This window comes from Cannabis sativa, chromosome 8, assembly GCF_029168945.1.
Source record: "Cannabis sativa cultivar Pink pepper isolate KNU-18-1 chromosome 8, ASM2916894v1, whole genome shotgun sequence".
Taxonomy (NCBI): Eukaryota; Viridiplantae; Streptophyta; class Magnoliopsida; order Rosales; family Cannabaceae; genus Cannabis; species Cannabis sativa.
Window position 1 is genome coordinate 7,911,001 of NC_083608.1, and position 18,751 is coordinate 7,929,751.

Below are 18,751 nucleotides of genomic sequence, written 5' to 3' on the forward strand. Positions count from 1 at the left end.
GCCAACAAAGGCCAAGATCTTGCAAACTTCATGGCTAAATGTAGAAGCATATCTCCCCAAATCTCTCAATGTTTGGGAGAAAAGTAAAGCCAGCGAAGAAGCGAGAGCAAGAGCAAAACTGCTCAACCTAGGAGGTGCATTTACCACTTGCCCAATGTAGGCCTAGCCCTAAAACAACCTACGAGCGATTACTAAAGGTCAGACTCAAAGCTTCTAACAATGAGGCTGAATAAGTTACTCTAATTATTGGACTCAAGCTAGCACACAAAGCGCGGGTGAACACCTAGACATACACCACGACTCTTAACTAGTCGTACATCATGCTCTGGGTTAACATGCAGCTTAATGCAAAAGATGATGACCTACTTGAGCTAATATTAAGACTTGTTAAGTCAGCTCAAAGGCTATACTAAAATGAAGTCCCCGAAGCTCACATAATAGCCGACGCACTCGCTCGACTAGCCAACTGTGCCTTGACAACCAAGGTAGACTTGGTAACCCCTTAGTTCTTCAAAGAACTAAGCATCTTTGTTTCAAAAGGAACGAACATGCTGGATAACCAACATGGATACACCTATAGCAGCATACTTCCAAATAAAAACCATGGCAGAAAGTAAGGATTCGGGGGATGGCTGCAGGGTGTCCAATCTTGGACAACATAACACATATACGTGGTATCCCAATACAACCTCTAAAAAGCATTACCAAGAAAAAAGCTAAAAAGCTATTGAAAGGAGTGCACAAAGGCTCTACGATAATCATGTTAGGGGCAAAGCCAATCAAGTATAGATGGGATTAAACTGTAGCATTGACCTAGCCTCCAAAAGGTTGTCCGACCTTGGCCACAATAGGCTGGCCGACCATAAAATCAACAACCTAGCCAGCCAATACCTCCACAGCCTGATCGGCCAAAGCCTCATTCAACGAGCTAGGCAATGCTCCCTCAATGTCGCTGGCCACCTGGTCTGTACCCTGTCTAGCCAGATCCACCTGCAGTCTGCTCTCATACTTCTGATCTACAGTGACCAAGAGGTAAAACACATCTTGCTAGCAGGATCCCTTGACGAAAGGGAAAGAAGAAGAGACCAAGCTAACTCAAAGCAGCATGTCTGCCCACAAAGACTAACGAGGCCCTTCAAAACACAAATTGAGGAAAAAAATTCTTCGTAAAAGACTTACTCCTTGAAGAGTATTCCTTGGAAACAAAGATCCTACAACAAGCATGATTGGACCCTACTAAAAAGGTCTGCTCCAAGTTACAAGATAACAATAAAGGTGCATACAAGCAAGGCGAGTACAACGAGAACTTGGAGTTGGCTCTATTACCAAAATACTAGAATAGAGAACATCTCGGTAAGTGCTCTCATTAGCCAATTTGTATATTAGTTCCTCTAACATTTTTCCATGCAGGGACCCATAAAAGAGCTAGTACCCATCGCTCTTCACGGATGGCATCGCATCACTCATCAGTGATCGTCTTTGCACGGTAAGCCCTGCAATGGTAGCAAAATATAAAAGAGTTAGTACCCATTGCTTTTTAGCATGGCTTCCCGTCACTCTTCAGTGATGGTCGTTGCGTGGTAAGCCACGCAAGGGTAGCCACAACATGATTTCAAAAGCGACACAAAGCTATAAGATTTTGTTACACGTAAGATCGACTGTGTCTAAATCACTTGCTAACAAAGATAACTTCTTAAAGTTATCCTTTGGAGTTCCACATGCGTACATTAGATAGCACCCCAAGAATATTCCCATGCAATGTCTATGAAACTTGGTCAATTGCAAGTGACTAAGAGACCGTAAGTCTTCGTGCTCACTTGGTGGGCACCTACACTATACAATGGATCAAACTAGCATGAAGAACTAATGCAGAGCAATTTTAACGCTTAGAATAAGCTACTAAGACTTTCTCTAAGTCAAGTGCAGGCATACTTCGGCTTTACATAAAGAAAAGTAAATTCAGATACTTACATGTCAAGGCCATAAGAAGATAGCCAGAACGATCATACGTCCATAGTAAAAGGCTTTAAGGCTAAATAATAGTAGTGTTCAAAAACTGAGTGCCTATAGGCCAAAATCAAGAACATGAAAGCCTTCACTACTACAATTTAGCCTTTTAGTGACATGATTTAGTGACACACACAAAAATGTGGGTCACTAAAGAGTTAGGAGTGATTTTTAGTGACATGCACAATTCAACTCTAAATGTTTAGTGTTAGTCTCCTATAATGTGCGTCACTATAAATATAGAGTGTCACTAAAGATTAAAAGTCAAAAAATTTCAAATTTTATTTATTTGAAAAATATTGACATATAGTGACACGCTAAAAGCGATTGGATAAGCATATGCCGACACACTTAGCATGTCACTATATCATAATCATATTTTTTTTTTAAAAAAAAACAATAATAAAAATAAAAACAGGTGTAATTTTTTTGGAAAGGTAAATAGCTGTAAAATAATATATTTAATAAATAAATAAATAAAAAAAAATAAAAGGTGGATATTAATTGGGGTTTACACAATCTATTAGAAGACAAAACGTTTCTCTTTCTTCTCCCTCTCGACCGCCTCTCTTCTTCTCCAGCGAATGGCGAGCAGGTCACCTCCAGGTAATGGCGTCCTCCAGCGATTGGCGTCCATGGCTCCACTAATTTGAGATTTTCCTCTCCCAAAATTCCAGTCGGACAATCAGCGTCTCTGCCTCTTCTCTCCAGTACAGGGATTAATGAGAAGACAAAAACCTAATGTCGGTGACTCTACGAAAAAAAACTTGTCACTCCGAAGCTTTGGCACTGTCCTCTCTACAGGAGAAAACAGAATAAGGACCACAGGTAGGGGTCATTCTTCTTCTTCTTTTCTTGTTAACATATACAAAGTGTTGCTGTTGATATACCAAAGACGGAGGCAGCTTCTTCTTGGTAGAGTCTTGGATCTCGACTAGAGAGAAACCAAGAGAATAATGATAATCCTAGCAAGTGGAAAGCATACAAGGTTCCTCAAAAACCAGGAACTGTAGTAGGTAGTAATTACATTGAGGTTTTTGTAGATGAAGAATGTGAAAAAGAGATGCCCAAAGAAGATGTTGAGAGCAACAGCATCAGGGGTTTGAATTTTCAACTTAGACAAGGAAATGACCAACACCTTAAGACGGAAATCCAGTGACAAGTTTTGGTCTTCTCGATTCAAAATTAGCGAGCTGGAAAGCGAAAGTTCTCTCTGAAGCGGGGAGAGCCACCTTGTTCAAGCGAGGAGTGAATCTGGATATTTTTTAGTCTTTTTTTTTCTTATGTTTTGTTCATAATCTAGTATTGTTTGTGTAATTTTTGTTTATTAAAATTTATGCCTAAACTCAGATTTAATATTCTGTTTAAAATTTTGTATTGTTGTTATTGAATCATTGATCTGATTTGGGCTATTAATGTTTGTATTTGAAATTTATTTGTAAAGCTTTTGTAAAGTTCTAGTGTGTGTTTAAGTTTAATTTTTTGATATATTATTTTAATTTTTTTTTGTTACTAATATATTTTTTATTGAAGTTTATTATTTTATTAAAAAATAAAAATTAGATACTCTTTTTATATTGAATATGATTATATTTTATATTTAGTTAATTAAAATTATTATTGTTATATTTAGTTGTATTTATATATAATTAATATAAATTACTATTTATAATATATAAAATTTAAATTAAATCAAATTAAATATTATTTTTTTAGAAAAATATTTAATATAGTGACACTTTTTGTGTGTCACTATATCTCTGAAAATATTATTAAAAAAGAAAAAAAATGATATAGTGACACTTCATGTGTGTGGCTGTTACCTTTTCAGTCTGACAAAATCTGACTCTATACGCCTATAGTGACACGCGGAAAATGAATGCAAAAGGTTTCAATGACACGTGTGAAGTTTCATTAAAAGTTGTTTTTCCAGTCACCCTCATTAGTGACGCGCATTGAAGTGTCACTATACACTTTTAGAGTTACTCAATGTGTGTCACTAAAACCCGATTTTCTAGTAGTGCTTGAGATCAAATATGAATAAAAGATCGCTTCACATGCATAACGCCAAGGCCCTGCAAGAACCATATAGGCCGAGAAGAACCAGATAGAGTTCCTATAGGAATCACGTACCGAGCTAAGGCTAAGGCACAGTTCGTGGCAAATTCCAAGCCAAAAGGCACAGTTCCTTGCAGGTTCCAAGCCATACATAAAACTCTGGACAACCGCACCCAACAGTACTTTCCATATCATGTCATTGTACAAGACTGGGTATTAGCAAAGTACAAGTCTCAAGTGTAACAACTTGGACAAATGTTGAGTCTTAAGTTGAACATTCGACTATAATAGACTCACCATTAAGTTTCATAGAGAGTTTCTAAGGAAACAACGCATGAGACTAAGGTTGTATATGCCTACAAGGCCATGACAGGATTCTTGCTAAAGTCAATAGAGGACAGAAAGCTGGCCACCCGCTTGGAACCAAGGCCCAAGCCGGCCAGGGTTCTCGAGCCTTGAAATTGTCAACTCGGGTCCCATGACTTAGTCAAGAACTGGCCAGGGTCACCAAACCCAAGCATGAACCGGCAAGCTTTATAGGGTGAAACCCTAGAGCTGGCCACCTACCATGATAATGTTGGGAATATTTTACCAGGATCTAGATTTACTAACAAGTATGTTGAAATAACATCGTAAATATGAATTCTCTTAAACAATGAAATAAACACATAAGGGTTTAAGAAAACCTTACATTGATTGTAGCAGAATATAATGACTCCTTCCATTCAAGATCTCTAGCCCTTGATGACTTTCTGTAGCATAGAATTATCAAGATTTGAACCTGGATCTCTTTCTCTCCTTCGGGTTTGGTTATCACTGTCTTACTCACTATGATTGAGTACTTGATTTGCTATTTGTGGGCATGGCACTCTTTCACTAAGGGTTTCGAATATGGAAGAACAATGAAGAAGGCTGAAATCACTAAGGAAGGAACTCTCTCATCTAGGTTGGTTGAATAGTCAAGTTGACCAGAGGATGAGATGAGAGCATCATGTTCCTTTTGTAGTGCTTCAACTAGGGTTTAGGGCTGAATTATATGGATTAAAAAAGAATAAAAGATTGGGCAAAAATAACACTAGGGCCGACCACTTAAAGTGCCAATCTCTAGTTACAATTTTGCCACTTTTTCAACAACTTATTCTTCTTTCAATAATACCATATTCTCCAATTCAATCCAATAAATGCCAAAACTATTTATTTAATAATTATAATTAATTTTAAATAAAATTTACATTTATACTATTTATTAATTAGACCACATAAAGTCTCTTTATTAACAAATTGACCCCAAAACCTCTTTTCTTCATAATTAAGCCTTTGCATAGTGAAAATTTTTAAATAAGACATACTCTAATTTTAGAATTATAATTGATTAATTAAAATCAATTGACTTAGTCTGCAAGCAATATTATCTCAACTAGTGAGGGGACCATGGGCCTATATAACTGAGCTTTCAATAAGTAGATCTAGAATTTACCAAGTAAATTCCCAAACTTATTAATTTTGCCTTGCGCCACTATAGATTTGGAATTGAATAACACTCTCAATTATATAGAACGCTTCATATGTACCACAGTATAGATTTGTTTTGAAAATCCATTGTTACAATCTTAATAGTCAAAGATCCTATGTAGATGATCTACGCTGAATAGGGACAAATTTACCGTTCTACCTTTCAATGTATTTTATCCTTAAAACACTTAGCTACCTATAAATGATATTTCAGTAAACTAATATAATTATTTAAATGAGATCTCAATCATTTATCTCTATCAAGCCAAGCTCAAAGAAAATCATAGTTTCACTTCTAAATACCTATAAAAGCTATACATTTTATATCTATGATCAGCACTCCCACTCAATTGAACTACCATGTTCCTAAGATGTAAATATCTGCTAGAACCATAAGTTAGCATCCACGAACAACTTGAAGAACATAAATAATACAACTAAGTTGAACCTAACCATATCAGGATTAAGATCCATAGACCTAAGATCAACCATTGATATTGACTCAAAAATATATAACGGTAAGTTTATGATATCCGATACTGATAAACCTTGCCAATGCCCTGGAAAGGACATAAAACTTATCCAAGGTTAAGTATACCTTATTGATGATTATCATGTCAGTCTAAATCCAGTGAACTGATAAATCATGGGAATTAAACTTTTGAACATATAATCATGATTATATTCCACTATGCTGACGACACTATAATCATGAACTAATATATATACATATATTTACATATGTTATGGACTTAATAGAATTTATACATTAAACATAATCATGAAATAAATCATGTGAACCATGCAACATAAAAGTGATTTATGATATTATATTAATTAGTAAATCTGATTATATTGAAATGGGTTTTATTTAAGGCACAAAACCCAGCAAACTCCCACTTGCACTAATATAAAACAAAAAGTGCATTTCAAATAATCTCAACACCGTGATATCCAGATCAAGTGTAGTATGTAGTATTCTCTTCGTAATAGGACCTTACAGGTTGTACTCAATACAACCTTTCCTCTACCATTACATTTCCTGAATCACAAAATCTTTGATATTGTGAAATTCCTCTCTATATGTCTACTCTACGTATATTGGATTCTTTACTTTTTGGCAACTACTTTTGTGTTAGTCAGGAAGTAACTGTAATATCCGCTAACTCCGAAAGGGTAATTTTGTAATTTTATTTAGTTGGGAGTATTTGTTATTATTTTACATATTTATGGATTTAAATATGTATGAGATTTTTCTTTATGATGATATAATATTTGATTTTATTGGCATGTGCATAATGCCTAATAGATATATATGTCTGGATATTGTTATATGGGTATATTATTATTATTATTATTATTATTATTATTATTATTAACATTATTAACGTATTATTATTATTATTATTATTATTATTATTATTATTATTATACGTATTATTATTATTATTATTATTATTATTATTATTATTATTATTATTATTATTATTATTAACTGTATATACGACTTATTAACACACGAACGATTCAATCGAACCGAACGCCTATTTTGGTGGAATGGGAATCGCTCCATTTCGGTTCAATGCGATACTTTGCTTGGGTTTAAATACGATAGAAATTAGGTTTTAAGCTCTATTTTCGTACACCCAAAACAGAGAACCAACGAGAGAGAGAGAGAGCACGTATACGGCGTATACGATACCGAAAATTTTCGTTTCTTCAAGCGGAGTGAAACCTGGGTGAACGTGGGGGTTTGGGATCACTTATATACGACCTAAGGAAGCTTTTTAACGTGGTATAAGGGGCGGAAGTCGTCGTTTTAAGATTCGCCATTTTTGAAGCTTTAAAGGTGCGGCTTAGTTACAGACTCGAATTCGAACGTGTTTAAGCTTGTTCTTGGGTCAAGGGAGGTTATATTTGAGTGCATGGGACCCTAAGGATTGTTTTTGACGTAAGAAAACGAAGCTTTAACGTCCAAAACAAAAATCTAAAATTTTGACTCCATTAAAGACGGTACACCGCCAACGAAGAAGACAACCCCGATCTGCCTTCTCGGACCACTTTTCTTGATTGTTTTGAGGTCCTGAGCACTGTGGAGAGCTTCCCCAATCGAAAGGACGCTTCAAGAGCAATCGGATACAAAGTTACACTTTACCGGCGACGAAACCGACGAGAACGCCGGCGACCGTGTTCTGACCGTTTCTGGGGTGTTTTTCTTAGATATTTTTGTATATTTTGATTCCTTATTTTATTCTAAGGTGCTTGGTGAAGTTTCATAATTTTCTGAATTTATTTGGAATTATTGTGAATTATTTAGTATTATTCATAGATTAATTATGAAAAATACTTAGGGTGCTCAAAAAAATCTAGATTTATTTTATATTATGGACTATGATATATAAACTGTTATAAAATTGGTAGATTGAATTTTCAGGCGATTATGTATTTTTCATGAATTATTGATGTTATTTCTTATTTTAATTATGAAAAATACCTAGGTTGCTTAGAAAATTCAAAGAAAATTATTTATGACTTAGTACAGATTATAAACTGTGTTAGAAGAGTTAGATTTGGTTTTTAATCAATTTTGGTATTTTTCATGAATTTACTTAATTAATGCTTAAGTTAATTATGAAAAATGGATAAGTGTTGTTAAAATAGTGAAATATATTTTTGAAATACCATTTACTAGTCTATGATATCGAATGGAATAGGTTTTATTATTTATTGGTTGCTGTAGGTATTTATTATAATTATTGGTGATTAATTAACTATTTATTTGGACTTTAATAATAATAAATAGTATTTTAGTAAATTTTACGTAAAAATGTGTTGTATGAATTCATGTTTTACGTTAAGAATGTTTGTTTGAGTCCATGCAATATGTTTGTGTGAATCAAAATAATAAATGCTTATGTATGGTGTGTCATGCAAGTGAAATAGACCTATGTGTTACGTATTTTTACGTAAGTTTCTGTATGAGTTTAGAGATTCATACTTGAATGTATTTTGAGTGTATTATTGTGTTAATGAATGTTTAGGATCTTGTTCTCAACAAGGAAATTCGTTGAGGTGCTCGAGGTAGCAAGTGTGGTCTTAGCAACTGAGGTAAGAAGAGTGGACATCTGTACACAGGGTGTATGTTATGCATACAACTTGGGTTGGTTTGTTATTTAATTTGATTGTGTTGTGATTTCCTTATATTTTGTGAGCATCGTTAGCATGAGAATAATATTAGGGTCTTGCTGCTTGTGTGAGCATAACACTTGCAGGTTATAATATTATCATGGGTGAGTACAACTTATGGTAATTAATTGCCCTGTTGGATGCCAAGTGTGAGAATAACACAAGGCAGGGTAGGTTACCTCATGTCTGATCAACGTGAGAGAATAGTTGATTATCGTATGTGAGTATAATGTGCGGTATGAGACTTGATGTGTGCATGTGAGAACAACATGCGTTGTGGATATATTTATGGAATGTGAATTACTGTTGATTAATATTAAAGAGCAAATTATGTCAAGTAACTAGTTAGGAGGGTTATGTCCTACATAGCTCTTCTTACTGGGCGTTAGCTCACGGGTACTCTGTGTGCAGGTAAGGGTAAGGCTAAGCAGTGAGAATGAAGAGCTCGAGGCGTGGACCGCATGTTAGGGGGCTGGCACAGTATTTTGCTTTTAATGTTTTTAACTGCTAAACATTTTGGAACTATTATTTTGACTTAACTAGTTCTTATTTAAGTTTACAGTACTAAAAGAATTTTGTTTTAAACAATGAGATCTCATGCTTGGATATTTTTCAATAAAGAAGTATTTGTTTGTCTTTATCTTATTAAATTGTTTTATACGGACTATCCTATGTGACATCTCGGGAAATCGGGGTGTTACAATATGGTATCAGAGCAATACGGTCCTAAAGAATGTGGTTAGCCCTAACATGTAAAGTTCACCGCCATGAGACGAGCTCGACTCACTGTACTGTAAGTGGTTATTACTTATAATTAAGTTGCCTTAAATTTCTGCATGCGAGAGGGTAACATTATTTTCATGTAAAATTGATGATCAAAATGATCTTGATGTGTATTGGTTTGTGTGGTTCAGGAGTTTAGAAATGCCTCCTAGAAGGTCAGTTAGAGTGGGTCGAGGTCGTGGTCGAGGCCAAGGCCAAGGCCGAGATGATGGAGGGATCAATGAACCACCTCAAGCACCACAGGGATGGGAAGAGCGCATTGCCGCACTGGAAGGAATCATTCATAGGCAGGATGAAGAACTTCGTCAGCTGAGACGTCAACCGGAGCCGCCAGTTCAAATAAGGCAAGATGCAGAAAATAGAGACCCACCAGCTGCAGTGGTATATCCTGCTACAGAGGCTAGACATGAGTTGTTAGCAGAGAGATTTCGGAAACAACACCAACCTGAGTTTGAGGGAGGCATAGACCCGGTAGTGGCTGAGGAGTGGATAAGTCGCATAGAAAGCATTTTGCAGATGCTAAGGGTGGATGGGAATGATCGAGTGAAGTGTGCATCTTACATGCTGAGGAAAGATGCTTGTATCTGGTGGGAGGTGGTGGAACAAACAAAGAATGTAGATACCATGAACTGGGACGATTTCAAAAGGGTCTTTAATGAGAAGTAGTATAACTCAGCAGTTCTAGCAGCAAAGGTCGATGAATTTACTGGGTTAGTCCAAGGGAGTCTTCGTGATCGAGTATGCACAAAAATTTGATAGATTGGCGAAATTTGCTCCGGATCCGGTACTCTGCGATAGAGTGCGAGCACATCGATTTGTGGAGGGCCTGAAACCAATGGTTGCTCGAGATGTGGAAATTGTGTCAAGGGGTCAATTCAGTTATGCTCAAGTTGTCGAAATGGCTCTTACGACTGAGCGGAGTGAAAACAAAATTTGGAAGGAAAATGCTGTCAGGAGAGAATCTAAGAAAGGTGGAGCCAATTCTAATGACCACAAGAAACGGGGACAGGACCAGTCCGGGCAGCCAAGTCAAGACAAGAGGTACAAAAGTGATAACGACCAACGATTTAATGGCAGCAGTGGGCGAAACATTCCAGAATGCCCTAAATGTACCAAACGTCATCTCGGCGAGTGTCGCGCAAAAGCATGCTACAAATGTGGAAAAGAAGGACACATCAAACGCAATTGCCCACTGTGGGGACAGACTAGGAGCAGAGCAGAACCCAAGAAAGATGACAAGTATGTTCCAGCTAGAGTTTTTGCCATCACTCAAGCAGAAGCTGAGGCCAGTCCTTCGGTTGTATCAGGTCAGATTCCTATGGCCAACACCACTTGTAAAGTTTTGTTTGATTCTGGTGCAACTCATTCCTTTATTGCTAGCACAATTGTAAATCATATAAATGCACCGAGTGAATTATTTACTGTGGGGTTTGGGACCATGTTACCATCTGGGGAGGTTGTAATCTCTAGAAGTTGGCTTAGGGGTATACCTGTCAGGATAGATGGTAGAGAATTATTTGTAGACCTGATTGTATTAGATTTATTTGATTTTGATGTAATCTTGGGCATGGATTTTCTTACCAAATATGGAGCATCAATTGACTGCAAGCAAAAGAAAGTTGTTTTCACACCAGAAGATGGAGAGACTTTCGAGTTCAGGGGGGTAGGAAAGAAACCCCGCACTCCTATTATTTCGGCAATGAAGGCTGGGCAACTATTGCAGCGTGGGTGCTTAGGGTATCTAGTTAATGTGGTTGATGACACCAAGAAAATTGAAAGAAAGCCGGAGGAAACACGGGTAGTTGCTGAGTTTCTTGATATATTTCCAGAGGAGTTACCAGGGTTACCACCACACAGAGAAATCGAATTTGTGATAGAATTAGTGCCCAAAACAGCACCAGTTTCCCGCGCACCATATAGAATGGCACCATCTGAATTGAAAGAACTCAAAATACAGTTGGAAGAATTGCTTAAGTTAGGGTTTATCAGACCTAGCTACTCTCCGTGGGGCGCACCAGTTCTATTTGTTAAAAAGAAAGACGGTACTATGAGAATGTGCATAGATTACCGAGAATTGAACAAGGTGACTATAAAGAATCGGTACCCACTACCGAGGATTGACGACTTGTTTGACCAGCTTCAAGGGAAAAAGGTGTTTTCTAAGATTGATCTTCGTTCAGGGTATCATAAGCTAATAATCAAAAATGAAGATATACCGAAGACAGCCTTCAGAACGAGATACGGGCATTATGAGTTCATGGTGATGTCATTTGGACTTACAAATGCCCCAGCAGCTTTTATGGACCTCATGAACCAAGTCTTCAAGGAATATCTGGATCAGTTTGTCATTGTATTCATAGATGATATATTGATTTATTCTAAGACAGAGGAGGAACATGAGGAGCACTTACGCTTGACCTTGCAGCGACTGAGAGAACATCAATTGTATGCCAAGTACAAAAAATGTGGGTTCTGGTTGTCCGAGGTTGCATTTTTGGGCCACATTGTCACTAACGGGGGAATAAAAGTAGATCCTGCCAAGGTTGCTGCAGTGAAAGAATGGCCTAGACCAAAGACCGCCTCAAAGGTTCGAAGCTTTTTGGGTTTAGCAGGCTATTATAGAAGGTTTGTTGAGGGGTTCTCAAAGATAGCCACACCCTTAACAGAATTAACTAGGAAGAATCTAAAATTTTCCTGGTCAGACAAGTGTGAGAAAAGCTTCCAAGAGTTGAAGAATAGACTTATCTCAGCACCAATCCTCAGTTTACCAACAGAAGAGGGACAATTTGCAGTATATTGTGATGCATCTAAACAAGGGTTGGGTTGTGTTCTCATGCAAGAAGGGAAGGTAATTGCTTATGCTTCAAGGCAATTAAAAGAATACGAACAGAGATACCCGACACATGACCTAGAGTTAGCCGCAGTGGTTTTTGCACTAAAAATTTGGCGTCATTATCTCTATGGAGTGAAATGTGAAATCTACACAGATCATAAGAGTTTAAAGTACTTTTTCACCCAGAGGGAGTTAAACATGAGACAAAGGAGATGGTTGGAGCTAGTCAAAGAGTACGACTGCGAGATAATGTACCATCCCGGTAAAGCCAATGTGGTAGCGGATGCACTCAGCCGTAGAGGTCCCGGACTAGTTTCCACTTTACAAGGAGTATCAAGGGAATTAGTGGAAGACATGGAACGAGCTAGTATAGAGTTTATTACAGGGCAACTTGCAAAGGTCACACTTCAATCCACTTTGTTAGAAAGAATTAAGGAGGGGCAGACGACAGATCAAAAGCTCAGTGAACTAGAGCAAGAAATTTTGAATAGTAACGCCAAAGATTATGAAATATCAGACACGGGATTAATTCGGTTCAAGGGACGAATTTATGTGCCCGATACTGATGAGCTCAAGAAGGGGATATTGGTAGAAGCTCATACTACACCTTATTCAGTTCATCCCGGGACCACTAAAATGTATCATGACCTAAAAGCATTGTATTGGTGGCCTGGTATGAAAAAGGATGTAGTTGAATTTGTGGCCAAATGCTTAACATGTCAACAAGTTAAAGCAGAGCATCAAAGACCAGCGCGGTTGTTACAACCACTGAAGCTCCCTGAATGGAAGTGGGAAGAGATTTCCATGGATTTTGTGACTGGATTACCTAAGACTACAAAGCAACATGACGCCATTTGGGTAGTCGTCGATAGGTATGCAAAATCTGCCCATTTTCTACCAGTACGCATGACTTACTCCATGGACCATTTTGCTGAACTTTATGTGAATGAGATTGTGAGATTACATGTGGCACCGTATTCTATTGTTTGTGATCGAGATGCTCGGTTCACTTCGTCTTTTTGGGAAAGCTTACAGAGAGCAATGGGAACTCGATTGAAGTTCAGCACTGGATATCATCCAGAGACAGATGGTCAGACTGAGAGAACAAATCAAATCTTGGAAGATATGTTGAGGGCATGTGTGATAGATTTCCAAGGATCATGGAGCAAATACCTGCCTTTGATTGAATTTTCTTACAACAACAGCTATCAGTCTACTATCGGGGTAGCACCCTATGAGATGTTGTATGGAAGAAAATGCAGGTCTCCACTGCATTGGGATGAGTTGGGAGAGAACAAACTCCTACGGCCAGATGCAGTTCAGCACACCAACGAAGCTATTCAGAAGATCAGGGCAAGAATGATCACAGCTGAGCAGACAGAAATCTTATGCAGACCTAAAGCGGAGGGACATTGAGTTCGAAGTGGGTGAACATGTGTTTCTTCGAGTGACACCACGAAAAGGACTCTCGGTGAAGAGATTTGGTAAGAGAGGGAAACTAAGTCCGAGATATGTTGGTCCATTTCAGATATTGGATAGAGTGGGCAGTGTAGCTTATAGAATAGCTTTACCGCCATCATTATCTGGGGTGCACAATGTATTTCATGTATCTCAACTCCAGAAATATGTGTCAGACCCATCGCATGTTTTGAGCTATGAAACACTGGGTTTGCAGGAAGACTTATCTTACAATGAACGCCCGATAAAGATTCTTGATCAAAAAGATAGAATTTTGAGAAATAAGACAATTGCCTTGGTGAAAGTCCTATGGAGGAACAACGTGGTTGAGGAAGCTACTTGGGAGCTAGAGTCAGATATGCGAGAACAATATCCAGAATAATTTGAGTAAAATTTCGGGACGAAATTTTCTTTTAGAGGGGGATAATTGTAATATCCGCTAACTCCGAAAGGGTAATTTTGTAATTTTATTTAGTTGGGATTATTTTTTATTATTTTACATATTTATGGATTTAAATATGTATGAGATTTTTCTTTATGATGATATAATATTTGATTTTATTGGCATGTGCATAATGCCTAATAGATATATATGTCTGGATATTGTTATATGGGTATATTATTATTATTATTATTATTATTATTATTATTAACATTATTAACGTATTATTATTATTATTATTATTATTATTATTATTATTATTATTATTATTATACGTATTATTATTATTATTATTATTATTATTATTATTATTATTATTATTATTATTATTATTATTATTGTTGTTATTATTATTATTATTATTAACTGTATATACGACTTATATACACACGAACGATTCAACCGAACCGAACGCCTATTTTGGTGGAATGGGAATCGCTCCATTTCGGTTGAATGCGATACTTTGCTTGGGTTTAAACACGATAGAAATTAGGTTTTAAGCTCTATTTTCGTACACCCAAAACAGAGAACCAACGAGAGAGAGAGAGCACGTATACGGCGTATACGATACCGAAAATTTTCGTTTCTTCAAGCGGAGTGAAACCTGGGTGAACGTGGGGGTTTGGGATCACTTATATACGACCTAAGGAAGCTTTTTAACGTGGTATAAGGGGCGGAAGTCGTCGTTTTAAGATTCGCCATTTTTGAAGCTTCCAAGGTGCGGCTTAGTTACGGACTCGAATTCGAACGTGTTTAAGCTTGTTCTTGGGTCAAGGGAGGTTATATTTGAGTGCATGGGACCCTAAGGATTGTTTTTGACGTAAGAAAACGAAGCTTTAACGTCCAAAACGAAAATCTAAAATTTTGACTCCATTAAAGACGGTACACCGCCAACGAAGAAGACAACCCCGATCTGCCTTCTCAGACAACTTTTCTTGATCTTTTTGAGGTCCTGAGCACTGTGGAGAGCTTCCCCAATCGAAAGGACGCTTCAAGAGCAATCGGAGACAAAGTTACACTTTACCGGCGACGAAACCGACGAGAACGCCGGCGACCGTGTTCTGACTGTTTTTGAGGTGTTTTTCTTAGATATTTTTGTATATTTTGATTCCTTATTTTATTCTTAGGTGCTTGGTGAAGTTTCATAATTTTCTGAATTTATTTGGAATTATTGTGAATTATTTAGTATAATTCATAGATTAATTATGAAAAATACTTAGGGTGCTCAGAAAAATCTAGATTTATTTTATATGATGGACTATGATATATAAACTGTTATAAAATTGGTAGATTGAATTTTCAGGCGATTATGTATTTTTCATGGATTATTGATGTTATTTCTTATTTTAATTATGAAAAATACCTAGGTTGCTTAGAAAATTCAAAGAAAATTATTTATGACTTAGTACAGATTATAAACTGTGTTAGAAGAGTTAGATTTGGTTTTTAATCAATTTTGGTATTTTTCATGAATTTACTTAATTAATGCTTAAGTTAATTATGAAAAATGGATAAGTGTTGTTAAAATAGTAAAATGTATTTTTGAAATACCATTTACTGTCTATGATATCGAATGGAATAGGTTTTATTATTTATTGGTTGCTGTAGGTATTTATTATAATTATTGGTGATTAATTAACTATTTATTTGGACTTTAATAATAATAAATAGTATTTTAGTAAATTTTACGTAAAAATGTGTTGTATGAATTCATGTTTTACGTTAAGAATGTTTGTTTGAGTCCATGCAATATGTTTGTGTGAATCAAAATAATAAATGCTTATGTATGGTGTGTCATGCAAGTGAAATAGACCTATGTGTTACGTATTTTTACGTAAGTTTCTGTATGAGTTTAGAGATTCATACTTGAATGTATTTTGAGTGTATTGTTGTGTTAATGAATGTTTAGGATCTTGTTCTCAACAAGGAAATTCGTTGAGGTGCTCGAGGTAGCAAGTGTGGTCTTAGCAACTGAGGTAAGAAGAGTGGACATCTGTACACAGGGTGTATGTTATGCATACAACTTGGGTTGGTTTGTTATTTAATTTGATTGTGTTGTGATTTCCTTATATTTTGTGAGCATCGTTAGCATGAGAATAATATTAGGGTCTTGCTGCTTGTGTGAGCATAACACTTGCAGGTTATAATATTATCATGGGTGAGTACAACTTATGGTAATTAATTGCCCTGTTGGATGCCAAGTGTGAGAATAACACAAGGCAGGGTAGGTTATCTCATGTCTGATCAACGTGAGAGAATAGTTGATTATCGTATGTGAGTATAATGTGCGGTATGAGACTTGATGTGTGCATGTGAGAACAACATGCGTTGTGGATATATTTATGGAATGTGAATTACTGTTGATTAATATTAAAGAGAAAATTATGTCAAGTAACTAGTTAGGAGGGTTATGTCCTACATAGCTCTTCTTACTGGGCGTTAGCTCACGGGTACTCTATGTGCAGGTAAGGGTAAGGCTAAGCAGTGAGAATGTAGAGCTCGAGGCGTGGACCGCATGTTAGGGGGCTGGCACAGTATTTTGCTTTTAATGTTTTTAACTGCTAAACATTTTGGAACTATTATTTTGACTTAACTAGTTCTTATTTAAGTTTACAGTACTAAAAGAATTTTGTTTTAAACAATGAGATCTCATGCTTGGATATTTTTCAATAAAGAAGTATTTGTTTGTCTTTATCTTATTAAATTATTTTATACGGACTATCCTATGTGACATCTCGGGAAATCGGGGTGTTACAGTAACTGTAACACCCTAACTAACATAGGCGTATTACGTGAGTTTTAAACATAATGTGCAGCTCGTTGCTAATCAACGAGGTTTATGGAAAAACGTGATTAATTAAAATTTTGCTTTTTAATTAAATTTATAAAACAATATTACAAAAGACTCGGGATCCCGATTATAAAATCATTTACAAGAATACGGGGTAGAATGAGCCTCCTCAAAGATCTCATTCCTAAGTTCCACACTATTCGGAACACAAACCCTGGCTTTATACAAAAGCATCCCACTGTCTGACACTGAAAAGTCCTTGGCTTGACCAGCCAACACCTCATCTCGGGCCTTTACTAACTCTGGGTCCGTCATCTGAGCGACTTTTATTCTTTCCAACAGATCAGATTGCAGCGTTAAGTTGTGAAGCTGACCTACCACAAACTCAATGCTGGATCTAACCATATCCTCTGCTAGCTGAGGTGAGATCTGAACCATACAAGCTACTTGCCCGGGACCCTTTCTGCTCAGGGCATCGACCACTACATTGGCCTTTCCGGGATGATAAAGAACCTCACAGTCGTAATCTTTCACTAATTCCAACCAACGTCTCTGTCTCATATTCAAATCCTTCTGAGTAAAGAAATACTTGAGACTTTTATGGTCGGTATAGATCTCACACTTCTCCCCGTAAAGGTAATGCCGCCAAATCTTCAATGCGAAAACTACCGCGACCAACTCTAGGTCATGAGTTGGGTATCGCTGTTCATAATCCTTTAACTGACGGGAGGCATAAGCGATGACCCGATCGGCTTGCATCAATACACACCCCAAACCTTGTTTGGATGCGTCACAATAAACTACAAACTTCTCTTTATCCGAAGGCAAAGCTAGCACTGGAGCGGTAATCAACCTCTGTTTTAGCTCCTGAAAACTAGCTTCGCACTTGTCTTGACCAAATAAATCGCTGATTCTTCTTTGTAAGCTCGGTTAGGGGCATTGAAATTTTAGAGAACCCTTCAACGAACCTACGGTAGTACCCAGCTAAACCTAAGAAGCTTCTAATCTCTGTCACTGTCTTCGGTCTCGGCCAATCCCTTACGGATTCAATCTTCCCGGGATCCACCTTGATCTCATCCTTGCTCACAATGTGCCCTAGGAAGGACACCTGAGATAGCCAGAAATCACATTTCTTGAACTTGGCATAAAGCTTATGTTCTCGAAGCCGTTGCAGTACCATCTGAAGATGCAACTCATGCTCCTCTTCTGATTGAGAGTACACGAGGATGTCGTCGATAAACACAATCACACAGATATCGAGGAAATCCTTGAATACTCTATTCATCAGGTCCATGAATGCTGCAGGAGCATTGGTTAGTCCGAATGACATAACCAGAAACTCGTAATGTCCATACCTAGTGCGGAAAGCCGTCTTCGGAATGTCCTCCTCTCGGATTCTCAACTGATGATAACCCGAACGGAGATCAATCTTAGAAAAGACCGTCTTCCCCTGAAGCTGATCGAACAAATCATCGATCCTAGGTAATGGATATTTATTCTTCACCGTCAGCTTGTTCAATTCTCTGTAGTCGATGCACATCCTCATAGATCCATCCTTCTTCTTGACGAATAAAACCGGGGCTCCCCAGGGTGACACACTGGGCCGAATGAACCCTATGTCAAGCAACCCTTGGAGCTGAATCTTTAATTCCTTAAGTTCAGCTGGAGCCATTCTATACGG

General features: G+C 37.2%; 1 long non-coding RNA gene across 1 annotated transcript; it reads left to right on the plus strand.

The window, feature by feature from the left end:
* The first annotated feature begins 2,697 nt into the window (after positions 1-2,697).
* On the plus strand, positions 2,698-3,423 carry LOC133029946 (uncharacterized). The gene is made up of 2 exons (XR_009683874.1): positions 2,698-2,835; positions 3,051-3,423. It is a non-coding gene; the product is annotated as an uncharacterized LOC133029946 (long non-coding RNA).
* The last annotated feature ends 15,328 nt before the right edge of the window (positions 3,424-18,751 follow it).